Source organism: Apodemus sylvaticus, chromosome 5 (genome assembly GCF_947179515.1).
Source record: "Apodemus sylvaticus chromosome 5, mApoSyl1.1, whole genome shotgun sequence".
Taxonomy (NCBI): Eukaryota; Metazoa; Chordata; class Mammalia; order Rodentia; family Muridae; genus Apodemus; species Apodemus sylvaticus.
This window is the reverse complement of record NC_067476.1, coordinates 833,270-847,241: the sequence shown is the minus strand read 5'-3', so window position 1 is coordinate 847,241 and position 13,972 is coordinate 833,270. Positions and strand designations below refer to the sequence as shown.

General features: G+C 40.5%; 1 pseudogene; it reads right to left on the bottom strand.

The window, feature by feature from the left end:
* Positions 1-613: 613 nt before the first annotated feature.
* Positions 614-1,525, bottom strand: LOC127685019 (vomeronasal type-1 receptor 1-like; annotated as a pseudogene).
* Between the last annotated feature and the right edge of the window lie 12,447 nt (positions 1,526-13,972).

Sequence of the window (13,972 nt, the reverse complement as noted above, 5' to 3'; positions counted from 1 at the left end):
CATGAACTCATCCAGTCCTGCTTGAACCAGAGATCCTGTTGGATCCTCATAGTGTGCCAGTTTCTGCCCCAAGTCTGCTCTGCCCTTGGGATATAATGGTACCACAGCCCACCTGCTTTACCTGAAGCACCGAAGCTTAGCCTGGTAGATGGTTTAACAGGATCTCAGCCAATGTGACTTCAGGATAAAAAACCTTCTCTGGAGACAATTTATATTGAATTAGCTCTCTTTATTAGGGGTGAAGAATGGCTGTTAAACCCTGGTGTGTGGGGAGTGTTTTGTGTTGAGTGTACATCATTTCCAGAGGCTGAGGTGCTTGAAATTTATCAGTCACATGAAGAAGAACTCGCACTGATAGCTGGGCTTGTCTTAATAAGGAGATAGGAAGTTTAAGGCAAAACCTGGCCACCAGGATCCATGACTATATTTCGTGGCAGACATGGAAGTTGTACAGGCTACATACAAGGGTCCAACTCTGGAGAGGAGGGAACAGTCCTACTCCTTCCAGTCTCAGGCTTAGGTTCTCATGGGTTGGACACATCTTGACCTCACTCTCTTGCTCCAGACTTCTTACCCCAGTCATATGGTTTTGCAGCCCCACCATGAAGGGTCTTCAACAAGGACCCTTAGGATCCCTAAAGATAAACAGCAAGGGAGAAACGGTGGGCAAGCTTACAGTCAGAACTTCTTTGACATACCTCCCCCATAAATGAGTGTTCACAAAAGAAATGTGAAAGAAAGTACAAATACAGTCTAGAAGATAAAAGGTCACAAATGTGACCACCAGCATGACTGTAGTGTGGGCTGCTCTGGTCTCAGCATAGACTCTGAGCTTCTGATTGTGGTTGTGTATATAGTGCATTCTCTGGTGGTGTCTCTTCAGGTGAATCACCATAGAGAAAACTGGTCCAGATCATGATGCTGATAAATAAAATGTCCTGGGCAAACCGCAATAAGCTAATGCCAACACTGACAACAGAGAGGGATCAGATCCACTTACCTTTAGAATCAGTGCCATTGTGTCTTTTCTGTGGACCGCTAGCATTCATTGAAATGTACGCATTATTTAAGACACTGAAAAACCAGCAACTGTAACAAGAATGTCTCATGAACTTGGGGGTATTTCTCTGAGCATGACCCTAGCCCAATTACCAGGAACATGAGTGACAAACTGGTAGGTGGTCAGGGCACAGGTAGAACACATGTTTGTGCTTTGAGACACCATGTGAAAGAAGTATGAATGTTTACCTGTGAGGTCAGTTGGAGACTTCCTTGGAGCCAAAACTGTAATATGGTTTGGAAATGTCAAGAAGAGGAGATTGAAGGTATTGCCCACAGCTAAGTTTGATAGAATGACTTGAATGGGCCTCAGATGAGTGTCAGTCAAAATTGGAGATAAATTATGAAGAAACACAAGAATGTTGCCCACAGTCCCAACCTCAGCCTGGCAAAGCAAAAGTATCTGAAGAGCCACTTCTTCTGTAGTATTCAGGATTTTATTTTGAGATAACATGGAGATAGCTTCATTGGATCAGGTAGAACACTGTTGTCTTCAAGAGTCTTCCCAATTATTTGAGATTTTCAATTGTTTTGGAGTCTTTTATCTCAAGAATGTGGCCCTGCTTTGTCACTACAAGAGTTTTCTCTGAAAAAAACCAAGAATATTTAATTTACACTTATTTTGCTTCCTTTCCCTCATGATGGAATTGTGCATGCGATGGAACTCTATCTCTCATGTTCAACACCATAAACACATATTTCTACACATTATGGGTTCTGCATGTGTATACATGTATATCTGTAGACATGAGTGCATTTTTGCTCCATTGGAATTCAACATTATCTTTCAAAACAATGTGCTAAAAATAGTAATTTGTTGTTGAAGAGATGGTCCTAGTCTGCTCATATTTGACGAACTGTATTTATGCAGTTTTGATTGAACAAGCAGGCAGAACAATCATATTCATAAGATAATTAAATATTCCAAAATATAATTAAGAGATGGGGGCATGGGTCAGCGGTGAAGAGCACTGGCTCCTCTTCTAGAGGACCCACACTCCACTGCCAGCATCTACATGACCCTTGTAACTGTATGTAACTCCAGTTCCAGGGACCTGGCACCTTCACATTCATACATACCATCAAAACACCAGTGCATATAAACTAAAAATATATCAAATAATTTTAACAAATGATAATGAAAAATTAATATTCTTACTTTATATAAGAACTTGAATTAAGATCTTTATATGGAATGTTATAAAGAATGTTCCCTTAAAATAATCCAATCTGTGTTGATATACTTTTATAGTACTCATCATTGTTTAGAAAGAAAAATATTTCTGAAAAAGTCAATAGCTTTCTGTTTATAAAGGACAATATTGATATATACCTGTAATATCTATTGTGAAGAAAACTGAGAGACCCAGGCATATCATTGATTCACAAATGTCCACATTTTAACTGTATTTCTAATGAATCTGATGCTGGAATTATATTGGATAAATGACCAGTTTTCATCAATCACAATCCAAAAACATTACTGTCACCTCTGTTAAAGTCTTTGCATACAGAGATTTTTTTAAAACTCAGATTTTGAATGCTCCTGTTTAGTCTCCAACTTACATGGTTTATGTTGATTTTTATAAAAACAATAAGCTTTTATCCAACAACTAAAAATCTGTCATATCACATATGAAAGTCACATTAAAAGGCATTTTCAGATGAGTGCTGCACCATGACATAGACATTTCTTTTGCCTAGAGAAATCATTGACAAAATTATGTAAACTGTGGAGACAAAAACAAATTCCTTCTAATGATTAATGTTGATTTCAGAATACACTGGACTGTAGGGAGGAGAATAGAACTTTAAACAGAAACATAAAGCTGCAGGAATCTTACCTACCACAAGGATGGGGTTTACTCACAGGGATGAAGGCCTGCTCCTAATCAGGTACTGGAGAAAAAGCTCTGATTTCATTTCCTGCTGAAGATCTTTTCAGTGTATCTGTTCCCTAAGACAGATCCAAAGGAATGGTGAAGTCTCATATCTTCCAGGAAGTGTTGTGCAGATGGCTGAATGAGGTGAGATATCAGAGCCCACAAAGGGACAGACGTCGCTTAGAGAGTCCAATACATTGTCATCTGTGTTGTTACTGGGCATGGCTTTATACAGCTTCTAGAATACCTCTAAATGGAAAACACATGTATCCCCAGTACAAATCAATATGCTTTCCTTCTAGTAATCAATGATGAGGCCCAAGAGTTTTCTAGGTCATAGTGGGTAGAACAGAGGTTAAAACAAGTTTCCTAACTTTCTTTGGGGAAATCTAAGTTCAGAATTGGTGCTGTCATCAGGTGTGGAGAAGTGTACTACCAGGGAGATCAAGAGATTTGTTAGGTGTATTTCCAGGGACTGCATTACACTTTATACATTCACTGTTGCAAACTTGTGCTGACATCAGAAAGCCCATAAGCATGTTATCTGGAGTCTTGCATTTTCCTATTCTTGGACAAGGATATTTTAGTTTGACAAACCAAGCAACAGAAGCCTGTGTTAACTCATATGTCCTTGGGTTATTCCAATGTCCATTTGCTTTGAGGTAGATCACGACTCATTTTCTAATATACCATGAAGGCTTATTAGAAGTATAATAGGTTGTGATATTTTCTATAGAATTCTAAATGTAAATAATCAATTTTGTACATACAGTAAAGGATATGGGCTGAGCAATCATTGACTAATAGAGAGAACCATCCCTGTTCATCCCACTGTTTTCACAGTAGCCATGAAATAGAATCAGGTTAATTGTCCATCAGTTAATGAATGGATCGCTATACAATGGGGATTATACATCTCTTAAGCAAAATGTAATTATGAATGTTTTAGGTAATTTGATGATTATGCATATGATACTCCACAAATTAAAAGAAATGTTCTGCATTTTCCCCAATTTTTAGACATTAGTTTTGAATCTTGAGTTATGTGTGTTTCACTTGGAATACTTTATAAAGGTCAGGAGTGAAGTAAAATACAGATGGTTAGGGGACTTTTGTTAGAACACAGTTGTTTAAAGGATGTAAGTAGACAATGGACTGTAGACAATTAATCTATCTTGGAAATATAGCATGTATCAGAGAAAAGGAAAAGTTAATAATAATATTAAGGCTCCATTAAAACCTACTAGTTTACAATTTTAAAAACATAGTTGATCTATTTCTATTTGTCATTTATATCGATATCATCTATATATCATTTATATCTATATTTATCTGTGTGTGTGTGTGTGAGAGAGAGAGAGAGAGAGAGAGAGAGAGAGAGAGAGAGAGAGAGAGAGAGAGAGAGAGAGAGAGAGAGAGAGAGAGAGAGAGAGACTTATTACATTTTTTTTGTATATCATAACACATGGGCAATTTCCTGTGAGACATGTAGGGTATCTAGCCAGGCACTTTGATGTTATAGATCTTTTGTTGTAGTGTTCATTCCCACAGCTCTCAAATATATACATTATCTATACAGGTTAGAGGATATTCAACAGCCTTCTCACTACTGCAAAGTGTCTGTGGATTGGGTTAGTGATGCCAAAGGATAGACTCTCTTTGAGACTAGGGATTACCTAGTTACACTTTAGAATCAATGGAATAGCCTATTTTTTAAGTAACTAAAAATGAAAATTATAGTATTATTTAAAAGCTACATACTTGAGTTATTTCTTTCATTTACATGGTATCAGAGGGGAAATTACTTATTCAATTTGTCCCCTTATCTCAACATGGATGCAATGATGTTGAGTGAAATATTTAAAAAGTGTGATTGGCACGTTCCCATGCTTGTGCCTCAAACCCTCTTCCCCAGGGGCCATGCACTAGAGATTCATGGAGAGTCACTGTCCAGGAGCTCCTGAAACATCTCCACCTAGCTCGCTAGGTTCCTATTGGTGGGTTGCTACCACTCCAACCCCGTGCTTCAAATCCCTCACGATCTTTGTGGAACACCTCAGGCAAACACACACTTGGCCACCATACCTTTCTCTCTTGAACCCAGATGAGGTGCAACATGGAGGAAAATGTAGCACAAACTTAGTTGAGAAACAATGGTAACTCAGTCTTACAGTGCAGCAAATAAATGCAATCTTATAAGCCTTAGTAAAATCTGATCCCTCCGGTGGAAGATCCTTGCAAATCCACCATGATACTAAGAAACTCTAACAGCTACATCTGAGCTCTCTACTGACCTGGTTCCTAGAGGAAGTAACTCTCTCCTGTTTCCTCTCTTTCTCTGTCCAACCAAGAAGTCCAGCCTACTCGCCCAGTGATGGGCACCTTCATTCATTAGGTGATTGGTTCACAAGAACAGCACCAGGCCCATCCATAACACAATGACACCAGTATCTAATATGCATAAGTAGCTGTTGAGCAGCCACAGAGAACTGGGTCCACCAGGAGGGAGAGCTGGGGATGAAAGAGGGACAGGCAAGAGAAAATAATGAGCCAAGACAAAATTCATTCTGATCAAGTCTCAAAGTTTAATGTTCAGCTCTCAATATATAAGGGGGAAAGCCCAAAGATCTTTCTTTGCTGGATTGAATTGCAAAGCAAGCTCAATGAACAGTTTGTTTTCTTGCAGGAAGCTGAAGTGGGGAGAAGGCCTGAGACTTCCATCTATGTTGGAAGACTCCACCCAGGTCAACAGAAGACCGATTGTGGTAGACAAATAAGGTTTGGTTAGCCCTCTCAAGATCAGGGGAAGGTCGCACACATTGCACATACATCTAAACACACAATAAAAAATAAACAAATTAGTAAGACTTGAAAACTATGTGATGGAGACAGTCTAAATATCTTCTGTTTAGGTGAAGAGAGTTGTTGAGTTTAATGGTAATAAAATTAAAGGATAAAGTCACCAGAGTATCTAAGATGGTAGATGTCAGTTTGTCTCCTACAATCCCCAGGGTATATACTGAGTATACTTGCCTAAGCACCTCTGAAAATCAACAAGATAGATACACCCTTAGCCAACCTAACCAGAGGCAACTGAGACAGTATCCAAATCAAGAAAATCAGAAATGAAAAGGGAGACAAAACAACAGAAACTGAGGAAATTTAAAACCTCATCCTATCCAACTAAAAAAGCCTATACTCAACAAAACTGGAATATCTGGATGAACTAGACAATTTTCTAGTCAGATACCAAATACCAAAGTTAAATCAGGAGCAGATAAATGATCTAAACAGTCTCATAACCCCTAAAGTAATAGAAGTAGTTATTAATTGTCTCCCAAACAAAAAAGCGCAGGACCAGATGGGTTTAATGCAGAATTGTATCGGACCTTCAAAGAAAAACTCATAACAATTCTTTGTAAATTATTCTACTAATTAGAAATGGAAGGAACACTACCCAATGTATGGGTAGTGGCTGTGTAGGCACAATTACTCTGACACCTAAACTGCACAAGACCCCCAAAAAGAAAGAGAACTTCAGACAAACTTTCTTATGATTATAGATGCAAAAATGCTCAATAAATTCCTGCAAAATGAAACCAGGAACTCATCAAAACAGTCATCTATCATGATCAAATAGGCTTCATCCCAGGGATTCAGGGATGGTTTAAGATATGGAAATCCATCAACATAATCCACTATATAAACAAACTCAAAAAAAAAAAAAACCAAACAAACATGATCATTTCATTAGATGCTGAGAAAGCATTTGGCAAAATCCAATACCTCTTCATTATAAGTCTTAGAAATATCAGGAATTTAAGGCCCATTCCTAAACATAGGTAGAACAATATACAGCAAATCGGTAGCCAACAGCAAGCTAAATGGAGAGAAACTTGAAGCAATCCCACTAAAATAAGGGGCCAGACAAGGCGGCACACTCTTTCCATACCTATGTAATATAGTACTTGATTTCCTAGCCAGAGAAATTAGACAACAAAAGGAGGTCAAAAGGATGCAATTTGAAAAGGAATAAGTCAAAGTATCACTATTTGCAGATGATATGATAGTATACTTAAGTGACCCTAAAAATTCCACCAAAGAACTCCTAAAGTTGATAAACAACATCAGCAAAGTGGCTGGATATAAAATTAAGTCAAACAAATCAGTGGCTTTCTTGCACTCAAAGGATAAACAGACAGAGAAAGAAATTAGGGAAAAAACTCCCTTCACAATAGTCACAAATAATTTAAAATACCTTGGTGTGACTCTAACAAAGCAAGTGAAAGATCTGTATTACAAGAATTTCAAGTCTCTAAAGAAAGAAATCAAAGAAGATCTCAGAAGATGGAAAGAACTCCCATGCTCATGGATTGGCAGGATTAATATATCAAACCTGGCCATCTTGCCAAATGCAATCTATAGATTCAATGCAATCAATCACCATCAAAATTCCAAATCAGTTCTTCATAGATTTAGAGCAATTTGCAAATTCAAGTTCTTAGCTTATTCCCTAATGTAGTTTATGACATCTCTAGTTATATGAAATTGAGATTGTGTGTGGACATTCCTTGTGCGCTCCAGATCTCTTGCTATGAGCTTGTTGCCTGATGCCCCAGGAGTTCTGACATTATCAGCTGGTGTGGACCATTTTTCAATCAGGAGATGTTGTGAAAACCTGCAATAAGCAAGACTTCTGAGTTTCTCAGTATAGTTCAGACATGCACAGTAGTGCTCTTTTTATTCTATTCTCTATGAGGAGTGACTATGGCCATTGAGGTGTGTCTAGCCTGTGGCCTGAAGACCACTTGCATTTAGGGATAGCTATGAATGTGAACTCAACACACTTCACACACACACGCACACACATACACTCACTCATGAACACATGCACTGGTGTTTGCACAAGCACACAAAATTAAAATTCTAAAAAATAATGAATGCATAGGAAAATAGAAACATTTAATAAAGCAATACAGTCTGAAAACTTCCTGCTATTATGAAATTTTCATCCAAATGATTATCAAACAAGGAACCCTGGGTAGGAAAAAAAGTAAAATAATACTTTCATATTCGGACTAATAGAGTCCATAGGGAAAGTGGAATACTCTAGAATGTCATTTTGTAAACGTAATGATTACAGAAGATCAGAGTACTTTTTCTAAAATGTATTCTCTTACATCCCAGTATCAGCCACTCCTTCCTCCCAGGGCCCCGCCCTCATACAGCCTCTACCCCCTTTCCCCTCCCCTTCTCATCTGAGAAGTGGGAGCCCCCCTCGAAGCCCAGGTGTCAGAGCTCTTAAAATCAAATGACAGAAGGCAGCTTTGCTAATTCTGGTGGGATTTCTTTCATGAAGTTTCCTCCAAGGCATAAACATTCTAAACTCCACAAGTTCTGGATCTCTGCGGGCTGGGATGTTCTGCAGCCGGTTGCCGCCCAGGCTGAGGGTCTTCAGCTCCAGCAGCTAGGCGGGCACCTCCTGGTAGCAGCCGCCTCTAAGGTTGAGCACTGGAGGCTGCAGCAGACAGAGCAGCGGCCGGGCAGTGAGCCTGGGCAGCCAAGCTGGTTGTGCTCAGGCCACTCAGCGGTGGCAGCTCGGGTCCCAGCGCCTGAGCTCATTGCCGCCCCCTTCTGTCCAGTAGCTGGAGGTGCAGGAAGCCGCCACCCAGAGCCCGCGGCAGTGACGTCAGGCCGTTGTAGGGCAGAGGCAGCCACAGCAGCGCCTCCCGCGGGCTCTGCTGCTCCTCAGTGCACACCTCCAGCTGACTCCTGGGCCTTGGCCAATGCGCTGAGCAGGACCATTTGAGTTCGGCCTCCCCGGGCAAGCACGGCCTCCTCCATCCTGCTGGATGCCAGGCCACAAGCTTAGGCAGTCCCCCAGAGCTGAAGCAAGCGCCCTGTTGGAAGTGGGGAGGCCTGGCCTGGGCGCTCACCCACACATGCAGCCCTCCCCTAACTTTTTCTAGTTCCTCTTAAAAATGTTTCAGTTTTAAAATTTTATATGAATGGACTTGTGCCTGCTTATATGTCTATGTACTACATGAATTCAGGGTCTGCAGAGGTCATTAAAGGGTGACTGATACCCTGGGATTGGGGACACATATGGTTGTGAGCTGCCATGTGAGTGCTAGGAACCAAATATTGTTTCTCTGCTAGAACAGGATATGCTCTCTCCTAAACTTTTAATTTTTTCTATTTATTTATTTATTTATTTACTTACTTACTTACTTACTTACTGATTCACTTTACAAACTGTTTGCATCCCTCCACTTCCCCTTTTCCTCCCAGTCTCCCTCACCTCTCCCTCTCACATCAGAGAAAAGGGAAGTCCCTCCTGGGTACCAACCCACCCAGGCACCTCAAGTTACTGTGACACTTGGCACAGCCTCTCCCACTGAGGCCAGACAAAGCAGCCCAGTTAGGGGAACAGGAGCCACAGTCAGGCATCTGAGTCAGGGACAGCCCCCAATCAGGTTGTTGGGGGTCCTACATGAAGGCAAAGCTGCACATCTGCTACATAAGTGCAGGGGCCTAGGTCCAGCACTCCTATTTTCCTTGGCTGATGGTTTGTCTCTTGGAACTCCCAAGGGTATAGGACAGTTGACTCTGATGGTCTTCTGTGGAGTCCCTATCCCCTAAAGGTTCCCCAATCCTCCCCACAATTCTTCCATGACTTCCTGAGCTTGGTCCCATAACCTCTAACTCTGGGAAGTCAGCTATGGGGTTGGTCTCATAAGTTCTTAAAGCACTACCATCTTAAGGCACTTTTTTAAGGAAAACAAAGGAAGATGATCCTTTGCCTGTGGTGTTGACACTGAAGAAACTGAGTGTTCCTACTATGCTGGGTATTCACTAGTTCAAACCCCTTTCCCCATCCATGTTCAAGTTTTCGTGGCAGTTAGGAAGACTAGAAGAACTCACCCATATAAAAACAATTAAGCACTTTGGATGGTAGCTATTAAAATATAGTGCTTCAGCACCAGAAAAACGTCAAAGAGTGAGACTTTTACTGACTGTGAAAGAATATCTGATGTTTTCATTTCAAAAGCATATTCTACAATTGAACTTCTCAAAATATATTTCTAAGTCCTGCCTGAAGAAAGTATGACTATGGAAAAAAATTACCATTTTCAACTTGAGAGGAGGAAAACTGTTGGAACTTTTTAGTCAATGCCTATCCAAAAAAAAAAAAAAAAAAAAAAAGTTTCTTGGAACACACTTCATTCTCTAAACCTTCAAAAGCCTATCATTTGTCATTAATTTTGAAATAAAACAGGAAATGCCTGTACTAAGAGACCCTTTGAAAACAAGCAAAATAATTGGCAAGGAATATTTTGGGAGGCACTGACAATAATGTAATGCCTGGATTAGTCTTTTAAAAATCATGAAACTGTAGCTGGGAGGCATATGGAGCTGAAGAGCCAGCACCCAGCACTCCGCATCTTAACTCAGCTCTCTTGATATTCTGACGGATTACTTAACAAAAAGCACATGGAAGGTATTTCCAGGGCCCAGTGGCAGTGCTGTAACAGAGCTCATGGGCATACCTGGACACAGTTTTGTGGAGGGCAGTTTCCACCCAAGAGGGAAAACAAATCTAAAAGATATCCTCTATATCTGTATGAATATCTTTATGTGTGTATGCATTCACATATGTAATACTAGAATGTTCCATTTTAAAAAGGGTTCAGAGATGACAGTATCGTCTTGCCTCCCTTCCTTCTTGTTTTATTTGCAGTGGTAGAGATTAAACCCAGAGCGTGCATGGGCACACACACACACACACACACACACACACACGCACACGCACACGCACACGCACACGCACATGCACACGCACGCGCGCGCACGCACACTAACACACACACACACACACACACACACGCACACACACGCACACACACCACTTCATCTGAGTGTATTCCAGTCCTCTAGCTCTGGTTTCTTCCCTCTCAGTCTCTGGAAAGGTGTGTGATGGGCACCAGGATGTCCATCTACACTGTCTGCTCTGTTCCCTCAAACAGGCCTTGGGCTTCCCCGCTTAGTGACTTAGGCTAGGTCTCTGTATTGCACTTTGCCCAGAGTTCATTTAAGTGGAATCGCTGTGGTATCTACTATTGCTTACTGTCCCTTTCTTAGAGTACATTTAACTTTACTTTTAAAGCAACAATTTGATTGTTTTCCATTCTTCCTTTCTCCTGATGATATCCTCTCACAAAAACTAGCTGATACATTTTTTGAAAGATGATATTTATTTCCCACTCGCTCAAACAAAACAAAACAAAAAAAATCAAAACAAAAGCAAACTAACCAGGGAATCATCAGGCTGCACTGGTGCCAACATTCTTAGTTCCTTCATAAACAAAGACAATTCAGAGTAACTGACTCAATCTGAAATGAACTCCAAGTAGGGGATTTACCAGTTGGATGGCTAAGTAACTTTTGATAGGTTTAACTGCTCAGATGTTTTTTTTTTGGTCTGGTCATCTGTGTATACCTTATAAAGGTTTTCCCCTTGAGGTTTTCCAGTGATGTCTGAAACATCTGAAGTTAGGTGAAGCCACAGTTGCTCAAAGAATTCCTTATGAACTTGTTGAATCTAAGAGGCTGATCTTGAATTTGCTGTGTCCTGTCCCCCAGACCTTGCTTCTGCCTCCGAAGTGCTGAGATTACAGGTGTGTACCACCAGGGCCAGCTTATTCAAATACATTCTTCATACATCCCTATAGAATATTACTCAGAATAGTGTCTTTTTTCATATACTCCTTCAAGTTTTTTGATAAACTGGAAAGAGTTTTTCTGGGTTGTATTGCTAAGACTTTATGTTCATCCAATTAATAGAGTTCACTTTTAGTAGTTCCGTGAGTCTTCTTTATTCAGAGACCATTCTTTTAAAGTCATTTAAGGCTAGAGATAAAGCTTTTTGGTAGAGTGCTGACCCAGCATACACTAGGCTCTGGTCTCTATCATTAGTACCACAGAACAAAACACCAACACACACTTAAGAGTAACTGGTTAGTATTATTGGCTCTCTCTCTCTCTCTCTCTCTCTCTCTCTCTCTCTCTCTCTCTCTCTCCCTCTCCCTCTCCCTCTCCCTCTCCCTCTCCCTCTCCCTCTCTCTCTCTCTCTTCCTCTCCCACTCCCCACTCCCTTGTGTGTGTGTGTGTGTGTGTGTCTGTCTGTCTGTGTGGGTTTGTGTGTCTGTGTGTCTGTCTGTCTCTGTGTGTGCCAGCTCTCCCATTCTTCACAGGTGAGGTGCAAAGCCAGCTCAGCACAGTGACTGGAGATCACCATGGTCTCAGGTGGCAGCCCAGATCATGGACATCTAATTGGCTTCTGGTGGTAACTTGGACCATAGACTTTTACAGAGACCCCAGCTGCAGCAGGACCACAAGCCCAGACGTGGCTCTTCGTGGCAGCCTTGGCCAGGACATCTCCATGGCCTCGGGAGGTTGCAGAGTCTCCTCATATCTGTCTGTTCCTCACCACCATCGGGTTTCCAGTTCTATCTTTCTCCACAGTGAATGAACCCCTTGACTTCACTTTCTCTCCATCACCCATTGGTCCATCATAGTGGTAACTGGGGGCAGGTGCTTGGGGGTCTTTTTCCACTGCTCTGGCCAGCAGGGCTGAGGCAGACACCCAAGTATTGTTTAAACCAGTTCCTCTTCACACTTACACCCTTTCCACCAGAAAATAAATCCCATCATAACATGACAGCAGCTCAATGATAAATTATAAATTATGAAAAACAATTTTTGAGAAAGGTCAGTTTTTTAATATCTTTACTCATCCCCCACTCTGCTAGTACTTAGCACCTATAAAAAATACTGCACACACATTTATATTTCAGACATTTGAGGGGCATTATTTCATGACTCTCAAAGGAATATTAAGTTGGGTCTACAAACCAGACAATTTTCCAAGTCCTAAGTTTAATAAAAGAAAAATAGGATTCCAACCTAAAAGATTTTGTTTGTTTTATTTTTTGAAAGAGACAAGTTAAATTTGTGTCAGTGTGGAAATAGGGTTCCCAGATAAAATTCAGGATGTTCTGTTAATGTGGATTTTAGATAAACAATAAATACAATATTAGTAACAGTATGTTTGTATTAGTTACTTTTCTTGTTGTTCTAACAGAACATCTGGACAAGCTACATAGAACATCTGGATAAGAAAGTGTTTATCTTGGCTTACAGTTGAATGGAATACAGTCCATTATTATAAGGACGGCTTGGTAGCTGGAGCATAAAGTAGCTGGTCACATTACATCTGTATTTAGGAAGTAGAGAGTAGAAAGGAAGTGAGTCTTTCTCAATGACCCACTCTTCCAGTAAGGTTTCGCCTCTTAAAGGTTCCACCATGTTCCAAAACATCAACACCAGCAGGGGACCAAATGCTCAAACACAGGAGTCTGGGGAAAATATTTGACATTTAAACTACAACAATGTTCCAAGCAAGGTCTACAATATACTCATAGGAAGACCTAGTCTGTCCAATTGAAGTGCAAATTTAACTGTCATTTTGTGCTTTGAGAATAGATCTCAGTTTATAGCTTAGTCTGGGCCTAGAATTTGTCATTCTTCACCTTTAGTCTTCTGAATAATAGGATTGCAGGTAAATCACATTTGGAATTTATGTGTTTATTTATATTCATATAATATATATAATATAAACAAATATTAAGTTATATATATATATATACACACACACTCTGTCTTCGTGCACATTGGGAGAGGGAAACAGATCCCATTACAGATGTTTGTGAGACACCATGTGATTACTAGAAATTTAACTCAGGACCTCTAGAAGAGCAGCCTCTTAACCACCAAGCCATCTCTCTAGCCCCTGGAATGTATTTCTAAAAAGATTGTTTTTAGAATAGGAAAAAGTATAGGGATTTATCAAACGCTCCCTGCTCCCTCACATCCTTAGCATCTTTGTCCCCCATGCTCGGGCAATAGAAGCACATGCCACTCTTTTTCCATGGATCTTGCATTCATAGATTCCAAATCTACATTTCAAA